This window comes from Oreochromis aureus, linkage group 3 (genome assembly GCF_013358895.1).
Source record: "Oreochromis aureus strain Israel breed Guangdong linkage group 3, ZZ_aureus, whole genome shotgun sequence".
Classification (NCBI taxonomy): Eukaryota; Metazoa; Chordata; class Actinopteri; order Cichliformes; family Cichlidae; genus Oreochromis; species Oreochromis aureus.
The window spans coordinates 19,007,896-19,014,969 of NC_052944.1; the positions used below are offsets into that span (position 1 = coordinate 19,007,896).

The 7,074-nt window shown below is 40.9% G+C and overlaps 1 long non-coding RNA gene across 1 annotated transcript; it reads left to right on the forward strand.

Annotated features, from left to right (window-relative positions):
• Window positions 1–1,826: 1,826 nt before the first annotated feature.
• Window positions 1,827–3,417, forward strand: LOC116333150. Its single transcript, XR_004200432.2, has 3 exons — window positions 1,827–2,070; window positions 2,173–2,226; window positions 3,323–3,417. It is a non-coding gene; the product is annotated as an uncharacterized LOC116333150 (long non-coding RNA).
• Window positions 3,418–7,074: the final 3,657 nt, after the last annotated feature.

The window sequence follows — 7,074 nt, forward strand, 5'->3', positions numbered from 1 at the left end:
ATCTCGACACCTTTTTGTCCACTCCCAGCAGGGAGCATTAATAATCACCTCCATGCAACACTGGGACCATTGTCACAGAAGCAGCTCCAGCAAAGGGACCGTTAATGTCTCAAAGGAACCACTATTGACATCTTAGTGCTTTTGGAAGGATCTATTGGAGAGACAAAAATGCCTGTCTGTGAAAAAAATGCTCATCCTTGCAGGTTCCCAGTAAGTGTGCTGGGATGTCAAGATCCCTCACCTTTGGCTTTTAGCAGGAGGTGGACCAGTGGATTAGTCATTCAGATTATCAATGAACAGAGTGGATTCAAATGGGAAGGAGGGAGAAGTGGGAATATTTGAGCTGAGTAAGTTTCAAATATTATAAATAACAATCGTGCACTTTTTATCCCCTTAACCTTTGAATGGGGGTTTGGTATTATTAAGTATCTGACAGTGGGGGATAAATTACATTAGACTGGGGGAAAATACTACATTTCACAAGCGCTGTACTACAGTTTAATAAGGAGAGATCCTTCGGAAGAATTAAACATGATTCATTGATAGAATTCAGAATTCAGTTATTTGGCAATTAGACTCAGATGACCCATCATAGCAGAGCAGAATCCAGCACTAGGCATTAGGACAGGACCCCCAGAAGTCTAGACGCTGGTGGTTGGTGGTGAAGATGAAGATGGAGGCTCGGCTGGAGCTCAAGAAATCACAGTCTGGAAAGGAGAATAACGTAAGAGCACTGAAATTTAACGTACGCAGAGTGAAGGCTGATTGGCTCAAAGAAGGTGGGCAAGAAGGTGATTGGACTAGAGCAATGATGTCAGCACTGAGTTTGTGGCAAAGAGGAAGTGATATAAAGAACTTAAGCATAAGGTTCATGTAAACAAATCACAAAAGTCCAGAACTGGTTAAATCTTAAATCTAGACTATTTACTACTTTTGTATGGACAAAAATGTAGCCATATAAACCAATGACAGCATTTATAGCCCACATTCATTTATTATACCTATCACAGTATAGGCCTGAAATACGCATGCACCACAGGTCACACTGTGAGATGTACAATACAGACAATCAATAAGAACTCAAAATTCAAACTGATCTCTCTTCACAAACTCATCTGAAGTTTAAAACAACCGCTGTTTGGGTGCTGCAGGTGCAGCAGATGCAGCACACTGGGGTGAATGCACTCCTTAATGAATGAATTTCAATGACTAGCTACAGACCACAGTGATGCTTTGCAACAGAAAGGGGCGCCCCCTGCTGTAAGGAGTCAGCACCTTAATTAGCGACCCAGAAGTTTCCTTCTTTACTGTCCAGTTGATGTGGGACCTTGTTGCTCCACATTTCAGAGATGGATTAGGTTAATGGACCCTGCATTGACCCACCTTCCCTCTGAGGGGTGCAGATATTACACTGCTGCTCCTTTTTTGGGGGCTCTGAAATATAGATGGCTCCGTTTGCACTTTCTCTCAATTAAAGCTATATTGTTTTACAATAAAGAGTCCCCCGAGAAACCATATTTGCTAGTTTTCAGCCAAAGGTCATTAAATACTATAATACCTGGCGTAATCATGGCTGCATGAATATTGGGTTCATAATCTCTTGATATTGATTATCCTTTACTTTAACACTTGAGTCAGGCAGATGACTTTGCATGCAGTTCATTCTTGCTTGGATATTTTTATATCTTTATATTACTTTAAGTTGTTGAGGTTAAGCATTGACATCATGATAAAAGGAGCATTTGGAGGTTTTGATTTTTTTTTCATCAGTGTCCCTTTAAGGCCACGCCCTCTGCACAGTCAGCAAATTGTTTGCCACAGCCACAGGTGTCTTTGTGATATCAGAACAGAAAGTCCAATTTAGACAAGCAATGGCAGACAGCACGAAACTCTTAAAACAGGCTGTAAAAAAATAATGCAAACCAGGGGTAAGAGGTGTGGATGAGTAGTAGTAATCTGAATGTGCCACAGGAAGAAGAAGAAGAAGAAATTGTTGGTCTGTCAAAATACTTTGCTTTCTTGTGTGCTAAGTTCAAATGATTCATTGGTGCTTTTACCTTACAGCTACAGGTATTTAATTTTTAGCATCTTAACTTTCATGCAGTCCTTAGAAAAGCCAAACCTGTGAAAGAATACATTGTGCTGGGTTTGTCTTCCTGCTCTCTGGGTAAGGTGTGGCTGACCAGAAGCAGGAGGACAGTGCCGGACCAAAGCTACAGGAGTCTGGTAAGATTTGCTAATGATTGTTGCCTCGACTGCCATATGGGAAGGAGGTAATGTTTAAAGTTCAGCAAGTATTTATTTGTTCAGCCCCTCAGCCAAAAACAGCAACTGGTGGACTGCAATAATGGATATTTAACTTGATGGATTTGAGAGTAAGCTTGGCTGTACCTGAAGTGAAAGAGCTGATTTATTTAGTTTGTTCAAACGACAGGAGGGGGAGGGGTCTAAGCACCCCCTCTTATTAGGTGGTTATTTGCTGCCTTCATGTTCTTACTGTCCAATTCTGTTACTGGCACTAAGATGCTGACAGCCTTATGCCTCCAGCCTGATTTGTCCTGATATATTGACCCTTCCTTGTGTCTGATCTTTAAAATATAATCTACCTAGTGGCGAAAGTCTTCCTGACATTCTTTTGGGACACACCTTTACAAATCACCATCAAAAACAGGGCCAACAGGTCCATGTTCTCTTTCATTTTACGAATTCTTATGTGCTATCTAAATGCTAATGAGCTAATTGATATTTGAAGGCATGAATAACGTCCTCCTCCCCAAAAAAGCCAGAAACCAGAGTGTGCTGTCATCAAGATGTAAAGCCTGGAAACATTGTTTAGAGGATGGATTTGGAAGGGGTCTTTTTTTTTTTTTTTTTTTTTTTTTTTTTTTTTTTTTTAAAAGCTTAAAATGTTGGAAGAGGGAGGGGGGAAAACATCAAAACAAGTCTTTTAAATGTTGTTTCCAGGATTTACACGCTGATGACATTGAAGTTATTCTAATTTTAAGTAGCCTCAGCCAGAAAACTGGAGCTACATCAAACTAAGCGATTTCCAGTGCTGCATGCCAACGTTACATCCCAGGAAATGTTGTTTTCCAAAACAAAACAAAAAATGTATGTTCAGTAGCCCGGTGCTTGTTTAAGCATCATTAAAGGTGCTTTGTTGTTGTAGGTCCACATAAAGGAAAACTGACATTGTTCTGTGCTTGCAGGAAATGAAGCATGGCGCGCACCGGCGGACGTCATTCACATCCTGACTGCTTACAGCTGTTTCTAATATGGAGTAATCTGCTCTCTAAAATATTTATTTGTTTCCTTTTTTCAGTTCAGAGCCGTCACTGTAGCTGTCAGACCACCGGCAGATATCTCCCAATCTATTTTCCAGCTGTGAGGAGCTCTTCCCGGAGCTCTACGCCAAAAGGCAAATTCATTTGCTCTTCTCACTGACACTCAGATTTTGTATCATCGGCATCACTCGGGTCACTCATCCATTTTCTTTTTCTTTACAGTCCAGCCATGTTTTGTTTTTTGGGCTACACATCTTTCCCGATTTGTGAATTCACCCTGAGAACAGATCATACATTCGGCACACAGAAGCAACGACATGCTGAAATTTGAGCGACACGACTTCAATTTTTAATTCATGAAATCCTTTTTATGTGGTTGATTTCCTGGTATGATGCCAAAAATGAAGATGCTGGAAAATGTTCATTAAGCCTCATGACTTTTTTTTTTTTTAAAAATGTAAAAGCACTTGTGTGGATGCAGGCTTGCTTATTTATTTTTTTATATTTATAGATTTGAAGACATTAGAAGTGAATCCAGTTTGTTACAGTGGGTCCTCAGTCACAACTGGGGTTGGGGTGGTTGAAGCAAAGTTCTCATATTATTTCATGTGTCTAATTTATCATACCTTTTAACACACCAGTGTGAAACACATCAACAAATACAAATTCAGAGAGATGCTGTATTCTGAAGGCTGCCCTTTTTTCATAGGAGTTTGTGCATCCCTCTTTATTTGTTTTTGGGGTGGGGGCAGTGATGTAGGTGCCACCAATTATGATTAAATGTCTGTTGTCACAGCTGATGACACACACACGACTAACATCAGTGTGTTTGAGTTTTTTACATCCTATTAAGAGACTACACTAAACTCCACTTATTATCTGGCATCTATTGGACATACACATAAAGCAAAATGCCCTAGTATGCATGTACATCTGTGTGTCAGGTCCTCTTGTGTTTTGCAGGGAGTTACATTATATACTGTGCCTGTTTGAAACTGTCCGACCGCCTAATAGCACCGATCTCCCCTCTGATTGCATTTACGTTAGCCTAACTGTTGCTCCACCCTCTGAAAGTCGACAAAGAATGTATGAGATAACTCCTGCTGTAGAGTGCTTCACTAGTGCCCATCCAGTAAGGTTAAAAACTACGCTAATATCAGTATGCCTTTAAAAAAAATTAAATATGAAAAAGTGGCAGGGGAGCCCCAATTAACGCCCACCTCTGTTTCTAACCTGTAGGTCGAGGGTTGAGGGCTGACCGTTGACTGGAGGGCTCCGAGTCAGACAGCATGTGGGCTGCCTTTACAGTCACTGTGTTAGAGCAGTGCGCTGTCCGCGGTGCTGAAACCTGCTGATGAACGCGGGGATTCGCTTTCAGCACCAGTGCAAACGGGGATTTTCTTTAAATAAATAAAATATATATATATTATTTCAAGATATCCTGACTAATGATGATGATGTGAGAATGGGGAAATGGCGCAGACAGTGATGTAGCAGGGTGAGGACGAGTGCGGCTGGCCTGCTAGAGAGTGGAGGGGAAAGGCGTTTCGGAGTTGTTTTATTGTGTCTGCGAGGGCTGGAGTGGAATAAAGAAAAGAGAGAGAAAAAACCGAGCCGTTTGCAACACATGAAAGCAGCACACGTCTCTTACATGACTTCAATAAGGTCGCTGATTCTTAGATGATGGTGACAGTGTGGTGATCTGCAGTTAAACAAATTTGTCAGGTTTCTTTCTTTTTTTTCGTCTTCTTCCTTTTTTTGTTAAGGGGGGGGCAAAAGAGCGGACTGTGCTACTCTCGAGTCGTGGTGTTATTCCCGCCCGCTCCACAGCCCCATACCTCGGCAAAAAGGCGATGTTTGACTTCAAATGCCATATTTAGGAAAAATGCTCGGTCGCTTTGAGTGACTGGGGCGAGGACGAATGGCGTCTTGTGATCTGGGAAGAGACGCTCGAGCTCAGTGAGGAACGCCTCGGAGCCAATAGCATTGGAGGGCTTGTGCACGCATAAGCGGTGGATGGAGCTTCTCCGGGTATACTTCCGCGTCCAATGCATGTTCATGTGTAGGTTGAATGGATGAAACGGGGAGTGCGGAGAGGTATAGGCATGCTGTGATACGGCCCTATATATTTGCCGGCAGGACTATCTTCCTTTTAAAGAGAACCACCTCCGTGCGTTGGCTTCCACTCAGTGATGTCGCGTATTTGTGTGGCGCACCTGTAAAGAGCGAGACAGGCAGAAGCCGGCTTTTTTAATTATTTGATTCCTTTTCTTTCTTCTGTTATCTTTTTTTCCCTTTTGTTTCATGCATTTGCTGAAAGGAACTCATTTCTGTGTTTTGATTTAATAAATATTTAATTTCCCTCATTTTATCTTGTTTGTGTTGGCTTTTTATGTTCCCAAGTTTGAACTAAAGAGAGCGGAATTCGTCATTTTACACGCTATTGGCCAGGTGTTTTCATTCAGAGATTGTTTGCCTAAGGACGTCCCTAACTTTCATTTGTAGAAACGGTAAGATATTTTTTACACATTTGCTCATTCACCTGAAACATGTGAAATCGATTTATTCTTCTTTTTATTATTATTACTAAGCCTGTTTCTGTTCGCTGAGGACAGTGTGTAGAGCAGATCATGCATTCACTGTAGTCTCAGGCTGTCTTATTGCATGCAGACGCGATGGGGAAAGTCGCCGTGATGCATTCATGTTTCCCCACTCAGGGCTCATTTTCAACTCTTGAATCGCGGTGGCTTGGCATATAGGAGAGACTTACAACAGGCTTTCTCCGCACATGTGCTCAATTTTTTTTCTCCTTCCCCCCCCCACCCCTCGACATGCACGGACGCACTATTGCTCTAGTGTGCAGAAATGCAGGCCTTGTAGAGGGCTGAAACGTGGGATCCGCATAGTAGTCGTTACACTGTATCCAAAGGGAGAAATGTGGGGTGTATTAGACTGATGTTACATATAGAAATTAATATTACTGGTTACATGATGGAGCCAGTAAACAAACTAACAAAATTTAAGCTGTTTGATCTTAGATTTGAGCTCTTTCATTAATATAAAAACTTGCGATTTTATTTAAGCTCTAAATTATAAAAGAGAAAAAAAGCGGGTCCAAATACAAATGAGATTTAAAATTAGTGAGTGGTGACTTTATTTTTTTTCTGTCTTTCTAATTTAATCGTAAGATGGTCTGCAAGGTTTAAGATGCAGCGTAACTGCAAAAAGACTAATGCTATATAGGTTAAGTGCAGCCGGGTGTTGTGCTACTTAGAGTTGCCGGATGAAGTTCTGCTATCACATGCATATTCCTATGCTATTTTTGAATTTCCATGCAGCTCTTATTTGTGAAGAATACAGGAGCTTAGCTACTCGCCCCCTTTTTAGAAAAACAAAACAAAACAAAAAAACGATCCTAATCTTTGTCAGCATTCCTGTCTTTTGCCATTTTTTTTTTGTCTTTAAATATAGGCCACCTATATATTAAATCCATGTCCATATGTTTGTTCTGCATGGATAACAGTGGAGATGCCTAAAACTGAAAATATATATAAAATGTTTATGTTCACGTCTGGAAAAGGCTATATGTTAAAATTAGCTGATTACCCTACAAAGAACCCTAGTAGCACAATGTTGTTTTTTGTTTATTTGGTTTTATTTTATTTTATTATGGAGCTGTAGCTATTTCGTAGTTGTAATTTTCCTCTGTGCTGAGCGCTGTTAAAGCAGCAGCCTACACCTGCAGCAAATCAATTAAGTTAATCGTCTATTTCCGGTATAGAGAGGGTGG